Source organism: Emydura macquarii, unplaced genomic scaffold (assembly GCF_026122565.2).
Source record: "Emydura macquarii macquarii isolate MOO-44397 ecotype Brisbane River unplaced genomic scaffold, CSIRO-AGI_Emac_v2 contig_1253, whole genome shotgun sequence".
Taxonomy (NCBI): Eukaryota; Metazoa; Chordata; order Testudines; family Chelidae; genus Emydura; species Emydura macquarii.
This window is the reverse complement of record NW_027131390.1, coordinates 15,574,985-15,588,524: the sequence shown is the minus strand read 5'-3', so window position 1 is coordinate 15,588,524 and position 13,540 is coordinate 15,574,985. Positions and strand designations below refer to the sequence as shown.

Sequence of the window (13,540 nt, the reverse complement as noted above, 5' to 3'; positions counted from 1 at the left end):
TATCACTGGCACAAGGCCAGAGGAGTCCCATCTTCATACCCCTGTCCTGGGCTGTCCTTACGGGTTGGCTGGGAACTGTCGGTCCATCTTTTGCTCGTGACCGTGAAAGCAATTGTGCGAAGGGTATGAGTCTTGTTAGCTTATGGCAGCCCCGGTTAAGGAGCCCTTTGTTAATCCTCAGACTCCGAGCGTTTATGGGAACCCCTGCGGGAAGTAGAGCCAGTAGAGACCAGTAGGGCATGGAGCACCTACAACCCTTGTCTCAAAGCTCCTGGTGCAGCGAGCACTTTACTGGGCACGTAGGGGCTGGACTGGGCCGTCACAACACTGGTGTGACACCCTGTGGAGGGGGTGTCAGTTATGGTACCTAGAGTGGGGAGGATATAGCCAGGCAGAGGAACCTCAGGTTTCTCAGTCCCCTGTAGGAGGCAGGTTGGCCGGCATGTAGGCTCTGCCAGTCCTGGGGCACGCACCCGGTGGGTCAGAGAGGTGCGTGGGTGCAGCAGCGCCTGGGTCCCTGTGTGACGATCCAGGCCGGGTTTTTAGGCTGCTGGGGCCTGGGCCGGGTGCCGTGCTGGAGATCCGGGCCGGGTTTTCAAGCTGCTGGACCCTGAGCCCAGCCGCTGTTTCGGTCACTGGGCGGCGATCCGGGCCGGGTTTTCTAAGGTGCTGGAGCCTAGGTGCAGCCCCGGAGTGTGGCAGGGCGTGGGCGAGCTCCAGTCCTGGTTTGCCGGCTGCCGGAGCGGGGCACAGCAGCGGCGGGCCCGGGGTACGTGCCGGGGCTGCGCCGTGCCCGTCCCGCTGTCGCCGGGCTGAACTTCCCGGGGGGGGGGAAGCGGTGCCGCTCCGTGTGCACCCGCCCCAGCTGCGTCTGCCCCGTGCGGGTTCACGCCAGCCAGGTAAGAGGCTCCGCGTCCCCCAGCCGCGCCGCGGAGCCGCTGCCCGGGGCAGACCCCCCGGGAGCCCCGCAGCGTCCCAGGGGCGCAGCGCAGCGCACCCCAGCCCGTGCCTTGCGCTGCCGGGGCTCGGCGCAGCGGGGTGGAAGATGCAGCCGGAGCGCCGGGGATCGCGGCTGCGGCAGGAGCAGCGCCGTCCGCCGGCTCACGCGGGGCTGGAAGCTTTCTTCCCTCTCCGCTCCAGGCAGCCCGCTCGGGTCCGGCTTGTGTAGCTGCTGCCTGGGCCGGCCCACGGGCGGCGGATCTCCGCCGCTGAGCGCGCACCTGGTGCTGCTGGGCGCACCTGTGCAGAGAGGGTGAGAAATGGCACGCCGGCGTTCCCTGCTCACTTCCCACAGGTGTAAACGGCTCCCCGAGGAAGCGCCGAATCAGACCCCTTCTGTGAAGTCCACGTCTCTGTTTTCCCCGGTTAGGCCCTGACCCTAGGTGCATGCCAGCAGCCCCGGTCTCAGGATCGGGGTCTTGATTTATCTGTCGTCCTCCCCCGTCGTTGTTTATGTGAGTGGCTCCCATTGCAACAGGGGAGAGAAAAATATCTTTAAAAGCAGGCAAATGTGTTTGTAAAACTACAGAACCGGAGAAGGGGATTCACGGGCACTGCCTGAAACTACCTTATCACTTCTTTTTTTTCTCTTTTCTTTTCTTTTCTTTATTTATTTATTTATTTTTGGTAATTGATTTAGATTCAGATTAATTAAGTTTATGTACATTTTTTTCCTTTGAAAACATGTATACCAGGGACAGGTCTAGATCCTAAATTTTGGGAGTGGAAATCTACAGAACCCTGATCCTGGCCAGTCTCTGAGCTGAAATAAACCTAATTTCTGACCACCCCAAACTTCCTGGGGAAGAGAGGCTGAAATTGAAATCCACGTTACTGATCAGCCTCACTCATCTCTTGCTATAACTATTATGCATTGAATGCTGCATATTTATTTGCAAAGTTTAAATTGTCCTTTAGAAAGTATTAGAAGTTACAATCCAGCAGATATGGAGAGGGGAGAGCTCAGCCAATCTCTGAGTTACCTGCAGAAAGCTGGAGACGTTTTGCTCTTTGCAAGTTAATAATCTAAATTTTGAAATTCATGTTGCTTCTGGGGAAAGGGAAGGAAGGAGGGGATGGGGGAACAAACCAAACCAATCCACTTTTAAGCAAAATATGACAAGTTTGTTGGTCACCAGGAAAAAGGCTGCTGTTGATATATTCAACTATTTTTTATAACCCTCCCCCCCCATACTGTTTTATTACCATCAAATCTTATCTATATTGAAAATGTGATGCTGGGGCATCCGCAAAGTAACTAATGTTGATTTTAATAGTTATCACAATGTGGGTTCACAAATCCTGCTTTGTGGAGATCAGAGCTAAAGGTTAAGGGGTCTGTTTGACAGTGAAGTAGCTTTGTCAGGAGGTATGTAGTTCTATCCTCAGTCCAGAATGCAGAAACATTTGCTCCCTGTGTAAGAGGAAATATCTTGAAGATGGTTCAGGCAAACTTTCATGGGTTTTCATGAAAAGTTTTAAAACTTTTCATTTTATTCCTATCGGGATTATCAATAAAATCAAATCAAGGTGGCTTGGCAAGAGTATCTGATTTAACAACAAAGAAGAATGGGCAGATTCTGCCCTCTGTGTGCTATTCCAGGACCAAAATAGACCCTAGACTTAGCAGGATAGGGCTGGTGTAAATGTCCTACACTCCCCCTCACAGGCTCCAGTGCAGGGATTATGCTAGGGGTGGGAGAGTGTGTGTGATTTGTGCTCATCACCACAGGGCCCTGGGTTGCAGGCTGACATAAATTAGAGTACCCCTGGAACTGCTTTAATTTATGCCAGAAGTCTTTTTAGCCCCCTTATCAGCCTAAAATCTGGGTGTTGCAAAGGTGGCTTTAAGATTTAGTATTTGAGGCAGATTGTTATCATCAATTCCTAAATTAGAAGTTTAACCGAGTGTGCACGTGTATGTGATACCATAGTTGGTGTGACACTCTTGTCTTTGTGTACAGCAAAGGGTCATATATTTGTTTCACTTGTTGCCAAAAAATGTTGTCTTACAAATTCTGATATACCCTGAGGCAATGTGGATTAGGATGGAGAATCAGACCTCCTGGGTTTTATTGCTGTCTTGCTGTGTGACATTTGTCAAGACCCTAATTTCTAAGCATGTCAGATAATACCCAACTTCGTAAAGCGCATTGAGCGATACAAATTAAAAGCACTATATAATTTGCCAGGTGGTGTTGTTTCAGGTGCATTTGATTATAGAAATACTGTTATATAGAGACACTGAATCATTGCAGACTTTCATAGACTATGATAGTACACTTTTATATGATGTATGTGAAATAAGAAACTGTATCCTACAATAGAAGTAAAGAAATAATACAATACAAAATAAAAAATTCAACACGAGGGCAGCTCCTGCTACTATTTAAGTCAATGGAAGTTTTTCCATTAATGTCACTGAGATTTAGATCAGTACCTGTATGATTTCATATTGTTGTCAATTCCAAATGCCTTGTCACTGTACAAGAACACTGATGTCATGTCTTTGGTATTTGACCCTTTTTGAACATGGTCAGAGGTACAGACATATGAATTTTCATTCAATTAAATCATACCTCCTAAATAAAACATTCATGAGTTGTTGTCAAGGCCTTTGGCAATCAGTGATAAAGAATGTTTTGTGACCAGTATCAAGAATAAGATTCTGAGGCAAGCATGGTTGCTGGGTGGGGGAGAGAACAGCAACAACAACCCTCCTCCCTCCCCACCAAAAAAAAAAAAAAAAAGCCCATCAACCCCAAACTAAGACCAAAGGTGCATTTGGAAGAGTAGGGAAAACATTCTAGATGGCTTTCCTAAGACACAGAGAGATTTTTATGAAGTGGGTGGATCCCCTCCGGACAGCTACTTCAATAGTTATTTCTAAGGGATGCTGTCTAATACACTTTCTTGTTGTTTTCCTGTTTTGCATTGTTTCAGAAATTTCTTAGAACCTGAAACAAAAGAAATCTTTTCCCCTTGGATTTCTCCTGCTCCTTTTGTCTTTGTTTCTCCAGGCCCTCCCTCTATCCTGTGATCCTCTGGCCCTGTTTTATTTACTTCCTTGTTCATGGTCTATTGTTGTGGATAATGCCAGCACAGCTCTAAGAGTAGGGCTTGTTAATTTCTGCTCCCTCTGCAGCTGATCATTCTATATAAAGAATGGTTCTGTATGAGTAATGTCTATTTTTGGCTAGTCTCATTTATTTTATTAATAATGTTTTTTTTCCTAAGCGATGTGCATTATAGGGCCATGACACTCCAGGGACAGGAGGAGCACTACGTATAGTGGTGTTCTTCACTTCCAAAGACCCACAAATTATCATTTTGGGGTGGCGGGGAAGGAGAGGGGACAAGACACAGATGTAGCAGAACACCAAACTTCTGAGAGTAAATTCATAGTGACTCATTCAGCATTTAGCTTGCTCGTACCCCATTTGCCCCTCCATGTGTGTAACCCCTCTTTCCCAGGGTTAAAAAGGCCCTGTCTTCCATAGATTCTTCAGGGATCTTGGGGGGATTTGGTGGTTTTGAGGATTGAACTTTCTGCTTTCTTCCCTCCTTCCCTATGGAAGAACGTGTAAGAGAACTCCACAAATGGCACTTTCCCTGAGTTTCTGGTCTCCTACCTGGTCCCATGTGGCTCTGTAGTTTAAATGCAAATCTGTTTTTTCATCATAAGCTAGTGGTTTTCAACCTGTGGTCTGCGGACCCCTGGGGCTCCACAGACATTCTAAAATTTCCAAGGGGGTCTGCAAGTCCATTTGAAATTTGTAGAGGTCCACAAATGAAAAAAGATTCAAAACTGCTGCCCTAAGCTAATTGACCCTGTCCATTTAATGAATCTGCAAAACCAAGACAAAAGATGTTTTCCCCCCATAGTTTGCAAGTAGGCAGCCCTTAGAAGATACGCAATAAGGCAAAGTGAGGACAATGTGTTCATTGTAGGGCAGGCATACTTTGATTGCATTTTAAATCAATACTGTTATCTTCCATTCAAAAAGATTATAGGAAGAATGGAACAGTAACTAATTGTCTAAGTAATGTGGTAGCAAAGTCAAAGTGAATAAAAGCCCATTCTGGCATTGTCAGTGAGCAGCAAATATGCATGGAGAGGTGAGAACTGATCTTGTTGATTGTGGAATCAAAATCAAATAACCTTTTATAGGTTAAACCTAATGTAATAATTAATCTTTTGGGGGGAGAAGTCCTGATCTATAATGTTAACAATCCACTTTCATTGGAAATCCTGTTAACCAGACAAATATGCTACTTGTGTACTTGAATAAGCTCTCCTCATTTCAGGTGGTTCAAGTTGAGCAATTACAGCCTCGGTTGCCCCTGTGCAACCGTATTGGCTTAATTTAATACTACAGTGCACAGTATCCTGCAACATCCAGTATATGCCCAGTTTGCCCTTTGATACAACTATGCATCTCTTTGCACTTACTACTATACCTTGGCACCCCAAGCCCACTGTCACTGGAATGGCAGATGTGTAAATATGGGTGGAATCTGGACTCTGTTACAGTGTGGGAAGAGCAATCCAAACCAGTGGAACTGGATCCTGAAGTACAGAGTGGGGGAGCAGTTTCTCTGTTGTATGCTTCCCACAATCCCTCGGTAGCCTCTTCATGGATACTCTGTAGGTGTTAGGGAGGATGTAGGAGAATGGCAGGCTTGACCTCCTCACCATTATCTGGTGAAGTTTCTCTCTCCACAAATTGAAACCTCCATCAGGGCAGGTTTGGGACAGCTGTTTTGTGGAGACCACACAAGAGCATTGCTCCTGATGGATGTACACATCCATGGAGTGGAACTTGGGAAGCAGTGCGTATGGCCTAGGGCAGGGGTGGGGAACCTCCGGCCCGCGAAAGAATTTGATCCGGCCTGCAGGCGGGCGGGAAGTGCGCGCCGCCGAAACCCTGCCGCCGAAACCCTGCCGCGTCTGCCCATTTTCAGCGGCGGGTGAAGTCCGGAGGCGGTTACTGCCCCACGGAACCCTGCGGACACTGCAAAACCGCGCCACACGTAACTATGCCGCCGCCGAATCCCCGCCCGCCGCCAGGGCCACCATCAGGCCCTTGGCAACAAAAAGGTTCACCATCAGGCCCTTGACAACAAAAAGGTTCCCCACCCCTGGCCTAGGGCCTCTGTAGATGTACCCTGCTCTACAAGATCACAGCTCTCCCTCGCTGCATAGAGCCAATTCAGGTACATCTGAGAGTTTGCAGTGGGATTTTTCTCCCTTGTAGGCTTCTCTGTAGAAGGGGACAGTATGACCCAGTGTAATATAGGGTTCAGTTTTGCTCTACAGTAGTAAATTAGGTCAGTGGGGTTGCAATGGGGGTAACTGAAGGCAGAATTTAGGCCACTGACATTCAAATAAAAGACTTTAGAGGATGACAACTTTCCATTTGAACACTCAAATAAAGAAACTTTGTTCAGCAACACAAACGAACCTGTTGTGAGCTGAAATGTCCTGTTCCCTGCCCCTCCCATCTCCCTGGAAGATTAATGCATGTCCATGAGGTTACACAGGTGTAATGAACACATTATACACTATACAGAAAAGTCATACCAGTTGTTTAACTTAAATTGGTTTCTAAACTAATTTCAACTGGTGCTATCTTTGTTTGTTTGAATTTCAGCTTTGTTTAAACCAGAAACTTAAACATCTTAAGCGAAATTGAAATGAGTGATCACACCGCGGTTTGCACCAGTTTACTTAAGCCTGTTTAATAATCGCACCTTTAGTTAAGCTAGGGTAGCTTTCTGGTGTGGGCATGGCCAAAACGTAGGGACAACTTGGCCTTCACTACATAATGAATGTTGCACCTTATTTTGCATTTCAGTCTGAAATTCAGTCTGATGCTTTCCTGTAGTGCGAGCTGCCCTGCCCCTTCACATGTTGTAAATCACACTTCACTGGATGGACTCTAATTTGGGGACCTTTGAAGTAACAGTAGAACGTTAAGGAAGGGGGGGAGGGAATGGGACCAAGTGTTTTGCTTTGATTTTTCCCCTGTTCTTGGCTAACAAGCACTGCCAAAAGTGTCTCTCCTGCCAGCTCTCACCATCCAGCCTATTGATCAAATGAATCTTGCTCCAGTAAATGAATGCATGACTGAGTCTGTGTTTGTATTGGAGAGTTACATTAAACCTAGAAAAAGGGTGCCCAAACAGCTGATTTGTTAAAAAATATTCCCATGTACGGATTTGTTTTCCCACAGAAGAATGTCTGTTAGGAAAGGGTGTAACCATAGCTAATTGGATTATTTGTACATGAAGTTTCTTTTCACTGTATCGCAGTTCTGGGATTTGCAGGGTAAGAAACTAAAATGAAATTGTTTGCTTCTTAAAACCTTAGAATATTTAATGTCTGGTCAATATCTAAAACAGACCCAGGTTTGGACCAAACTCCAGAACTGAACACCCCTGAGATTTGGAAGTGAGGGGAGTCATTAAAAATCCCAAATCAAATCTAGATCTGAGCTTTACTGTTGGCCCCTTTCACAACCATGGGCTAAACCAAAACTCTGAATCTGATACATCAATGTTTTGGGAACTGGATCCAGATATGGGGCTGACCTTCGCAGCTTGGGACCACCTTGCGCTGCAATTATTTATGAAATGTTTGTCTCTGAAACCTTATTTTAATAGCTGCCGGAAAGGAATCATGCCTCTCAAGTGTAGCTCATTTCCAGATATCACTTGTTTTAGTCTGAGTTACCTGTGCACCTTACTGCTTTGGTATCCCCTCCATATCAGTGTTATTTGCATCACAAATAAAGAATCACGAAACTGACGTTATAAAAAGATTTATTGACACAGAAGGAAAGAATCCCATGGCATACTAAGTTTCCTGCAACTTCTTTGTAGGTCTTGGATATTTGTATCGCATTGCATCTCACATTTTAGATCTTGGCAAGTTGAGAGGTATGGAAGGAGTTGACCCCCATGGTGTTCTGCCTGGTATGAGCGTCTGCATAATTAGAAGTAGCCAAATGAGGGGGGGGGGGGGGAGGTTATTAATTTTTTTTGTAACCAAAAATGGCTCCCACCCTGAGGCTCTTTATTGAATGCTGACTTTTCCTTGCTGAAGAACTTGGTGGGATGGGTTAATATGACAATGGGAGTTTATGCAGTGACAGGGGTTTAACTATTGTGTGGTTATGATGTCTTGGTTTATCTGACCTGTTTCCTGATTGCCAAGTAGTTATGAGCTCAAAGGCATAGCAAGTGAGGCTAAGTAAGGGACTGACTGTGTGTCACACTAACGGATATGAGGAGAAATCCATCTGGGTGTGAAGCAGCCCTGGGGCGTGCAGGTGTCTGTTGGGGTCAAGAAAAAGTCATAAGTTCTAATGAGCAGCAGCTGTTCTCCTGATCCTCCCATCCTGCAGTTTCGTCATTAGAACAATAGAACTTACGTTAGCATGTTTGTTTAAAAGTTGCACAGTAAAGCAGATTCAAACTGTTTTTAAAAAGGGGGGGGAGATGAGTACTGCTAAACAGGAGGGGACAAGTCCAAAGTACAGGAATGTGAGATGATTTGCCTAAATACATGCCTTCCTTCTGCGGGGGTTTGAATGAATCATTCCTGGGCTTTGTACTGATAAGACCTCCGCTGCAGGTATTTTCTTAGCAACATTTATTTATTTTATTTTGACACAACCTTTTTCAAGTTGCCTCACAAATAAACAACTTAGGCAGTTTAAAGGGCATCTTCCACTCTCTGAAGCACTTTACAAGACAGGCAACCCGGTATTTAAAGTGCAGAGATAACGTTTTTTCTTTGGTAGAGAGTGGCATCATAAATGTGGGGTATATGTCAGGGGAAAAAAAGGTGTTTCCATAATGGAAGGTTGTAAGTGGAACAGAACTCAGGCTTGATTGCATCGGGAGATCAGGGATGGATCGAACCTGATCAGGATGTGGAGTTTGAAAACACTGCCAATTAATGAACGTGGGAATTGCGAGGAGGAAGGGGGAGCATCCTCGGAGATGTCTTTTTATTTTGGGGGTTTAAATCCAAATTCTCTGAAAAGTCAGGAAAATGTCCTTGTGTGCAGTGTCAGAGGAGAAGAAGAGCTCTGTGTGGCTCAAAAGCTTCTCTCTCACCGACAGAAGTTGGTCCAATAAAAGATATTACTTCGCCCACCTTGTGTAGTGGGCATTGTACAAAATTTCCCACCCAACTTTCTCAATTGCAATGCACCTTAACCTTCATCTAGATCAGTGGTCCCCAAACTTTTTCTGTTGCATTCCCACCCCACCCCCCAATGGGATCTGTCCATGTCTCCCTTGGAACCGGGGTGTGGGTGGGGCTGGAGCGGAGTTGGGGTGGGCAGAGCGGAGCTGGGTGGTGCTCCCTCCTCGCTCCCTATGGGTGCTGTCCTCGGCCCTGCCACATCCTCCCAAATGTTCCTCCACACCCCCTTAAGGGGGTGCATCCCACAGTTTAGGGACCACTAATCTAGACCTACTCTCCTTCCCCTCCTTTCACCTTGTGTTCCTTGCATCTGCAAGAGATTCCACACTGAAGACCAGATAGAGACAGAACAGACGTAACCATGTGAGGGCTAGTCTATACTTCAAACGTACAGCTGTGCCACCGTGAGAGTGCTTGTGGAGCCATGTTATGTTGACAAGAGAAAGCTCTCCCACCAACATAGCGCTGTTCACACAAACGCTTAGCTGGCAATACTTGTTGCTTAAGGAGATTTTTTTTTCACACCCCAAGCAACAGAAGTTTTGCTGGCATTAGTGCTACTGTAGATGAGGCCAAACTCAAGCGGGTGGCTTCAGTAATAGCAAGTTCTTAAAAATTCTGGCATCCTCTGCTGCATTTGGGACACTGCCATGCATATTAAAGTGGAGAGTAAAGGTTTGCTCTGTATCCTTATGGGCCGTGCTTGTTTATTTGTGTTCTAAGAATACACAGTTATAATGACCTACATCCTGTAAGCTTTGCAAATATTCCCCACCTATGAAGTAAACAGAACTCTCAAATATTTAAACTAAAGCATCCAATTAACAGGTTTATTAACAGAAAGCGGCATTTGCTTTATTGATTTTTTTATGGATTCTTTTTCCTGTGGGTGGTTTTTTGTTTTTTGTGGAGGTGTTGATGTGTATAAAATAAGTTAATTCTCTTTAATTTAACCTTGTAAGGTCTACATATTCTTTTTCATAATAAAAGAACCAGGCATCACCCACTGAAATTCAAAGGCAACATTTAAAACTGATAAAAGGAATTCTATTTAATATGTCTAATGCAAAATTAACCTGCAGAACTCATTGCCATGAAATATCATTGAAAGAGAGAGATTAGTAGAGTTTAGTGAACCATTAGAAATTAGTTCCCTAAATATCACCAATTACATAAAGTAAGATACACATTTATAAGGGACATAAATACTCACACATCATCATAACATAAGACACAAACTAACTGATTGGGTAAAGAAACTTATTCCTACTGCAGAATTGTTCATTACTGTATTTCTTGCAGTCTTCTGAAGTGTCTGATACTCTCCATGTCAAGAGTTGGACTGGATGGATCATTGGTATGATCTATTGTGGCAATTTCCATGTTGCTAAGATCATTTTAGCGAGAGCTGTGTGAATAACTGACTCTTTTGGTTTGCTGGCGATTCCAAAAAAAATTAAGGGGGGAAAAATGAGAAATTTTCAAAATTTTCAGTGAACTGAAAAATTGACATTTATTTTGGTTTTAATACTATGTTTTGATTTGATCCTGGGGTTTTTTTTTTTAATTTTTAAAGTAAAAAAAGGGGTTTAGAATCAAAATGTTTCTTTAAACATGTAGACTTTTTGACTTTTTTCAGGATCTTTTTTTCGACATGAACAATTTGGTGAAGCCGATGCAAATTGCAAAATGCTTCATTTGACACTGAATATACATTTTTGCCCCTCTCCTCCAAAAGTTTCAGCTGAAAAATTTCACCCAGTTCTAATCTCAGTGATGTCATTGGTCAGTGAATGTCCTTTTTAAGTTGTTTATAGGGGTGGAGAAGTAGGAGAATTTTTTCTGTTAATAAAGCTATTGGGACTCTCCATCATACCAAGACTTATTGGAAAGTATAATGGAAGACAGTACTGAAAGCTTTTGATACAGTCTCCTACAATATACTTATCAGCAAGTTAAAGAAGTATGGGTTGGATGAATGGACTATAAAATGGATAGAGAGCTGGCTAGATCATTGGGCTCAACGGGTAGTGATCAATGGCTCCATGTCTAGCTGGCAGCTGGTCACAAGTGGAGTGCCCCAAGGGTTGGTCCTGGGGCCGGTTTTGTTCAACATCTTCATTAATGATCTGGAGGATGGGGTAGATTGCACCCTCAGCAAGTTTGCAGAAGACACTAAGCTAGGGGGAGTGGTAGATACCCTGGAAGGTAGGGATAGGATACAGAGTGACCTAGACAAATTGGAGGATTGGGCCAAAAGAAATCTGATGAGGTTCAACAAGGACAAGTGCAGAGTCCTGCACTTAGGACAGAAGAATCTCATGCACAGCTACAGACTGGGGACGGACAAGATAGGCAGGAGTTCTGCAGAAAAGGTTACAGTGATAAGAAGCTGGATATGAGTCAGCAGTGTGCCCTGGTTGCCAAGAAGGCTAACAGCATATTGGACTGCATTAGTAGGAGCATTGCCAGCAGATCGAGGGAAGTGAGGCTGCACTTGGAGTATTGTGTCCAGTTTTGGACCCCCCACTACAAAAAGGATGTGGACAAGTCGGAGAGAGTCCAGCAGAGGGCAACAAAAATGATTAGGGGGCTGGAGCACAGGACTTATGAGGAGAGGCTGAGGGAACTAGGTTTGTTTAGTCTGCAAAAGAGAAGAATGAGGGGGGATTTGATAGCAGCCTTTAACTACCTGAAAGGGGGTTCCAGGGAGGGTGGAGCTAGGCTGTTCTCAATGGTGGTAGATGACAGAACAAGGAGCAATGGTCTCAAGTTGCAGTGGGGGGAGGTCTAGGTTGGATATTAGGAAAAAAAATTCCACTAGGAGAGTGGTGAAGCGCTGGAATGGGTTACCTAGAGAGGTGGTGGAATCTCCATCTTTAGAGGTTTTTAAGCTGGGGCTTGACAAAGCCCTGGCTGGGATGATTTAGCTGAGGTTAGTCCTGCTTTGAGCAGGGGGTTGGACTAGATGACCTCCTGAGGTCCCTTCCAACTCTAATATTCTATGAAACTGAGTCAATCCAAGGTCATGTTCATGTTTAATAAAGTTATGTCTTTTGTACCCATTGTGACCCTTCCGTGCCCAGGGTAGCCACCTGGAAATGCCAAGGTCAGGGCAGGCTGTAAATGGAGAGCAGATTCTCCCAGAACTGGTGGGTGACACTGAAGTCAGGCTTCCCAACCAGCCACAAACAGTGCTTCTGATTCCCCACACCAGTTATCAAGAAGCCAGTACACAAATACACACAGCCCCCTTTACTGCATTTCAGTCTCTGGCTCCCAATCAGCCACTAGGTCCAGTAAAGAGACCAGTTATTTAAACTCTATGCCGGGGTGGCCAACCCGCGGCTCATGAGCCGCATGCGGCTCTTTGCTCATACAAATGCGGCTCCGTGCATTGTATGGGGTGCCAAAGAGTTTTTACTGTCAAATGTGAGATTGACCAGCTGCCGCTGAAATTTACAGATCAGCCCGAACTTTGCCTTATCTATAACTATTTTTGGGCTCTTCCTCTCTGACTGGTTGGCCACCCCTGCCTATGCTCTTTACCAAAAAGGTTTCTCCTGACCCCAAAGGGGTCAGCCACATTACCAGATCAATATAAGTTTGGATTTTACCCAAAATACAACACTGCCAGCCAATCCTTTAGTAACTAAAACTAAAGGTTTATTATAAAAAGAAAGGAACAAACAATAAGAGAAATGTTAAAGGATTAAAGCAATCAGATACATACAAATGATTTGAAAGTCCATGTACATCAGATTTCTAGAAGAATTGTGGAGTTTGCAGGCTTGTATAGTCCCTCTGGTATAAATCCAGTACCTGGATGGGTCTCAGTCCTTTGTTTCACAGCTTCAGTTGCAGATGACTTGATCCAGAGGTAGATAGGTGGCTGGAGCTGAACAGGATTGAAGACAAAATGGATTCCGAGGCTTCTGCATTATATATCCTCTGGCCCTTGCCACGCTGCTTGTAGAATTTTACAGGAACAAAATGGAGTCCAGAGTCACATGAGCAAGTCCTGGTGACTCATCAGGTATATCCCTGGCTTCTCCACCTCGGCCCCTTGCACCTGTGAATTTCTTAATGGGCCATTAAGCAGGCTATTCTGCAGCCATCCTGTCTGAGGTCCACTCAGACAGCACAATTTGAAATACTGATATACCAAACATAGCCATAACTTCTATTACACATATAACACATGAACATAAACATCTTCATCTTACTTATCACATTATAGCCTTCCTAACGTACCTGACATGGCATATCTCACATGAATTATTATGATTTTGACACACTGATGTCAGACAAGACCATAAATGC

The 13,540-nt window shown here is 44.9% G+C and overlaps 1 protein-coding gene across 1 annotated transcript in view; it reads left to right on the top strand.

The window, feature by feature from the left end:
• The first annotated feature begins 608 nt into the window (after positions 1 to 608).
• LOC137153136 (synaptotagmin-like protein 2) overlaps positions 609 to 13,540 on the top strand; it is a 66,505-nt gene continuing 53,573 nt past the window's right edge. The window contains exon 1 of the mRNA XM_067548208.1: positions 609 to 899. The gene's annotated coding sequence lies outside the window, so the exon portion shown is untranslated. The remainder of the gene's footprint in view (positions 900 to 13,540) is intronic.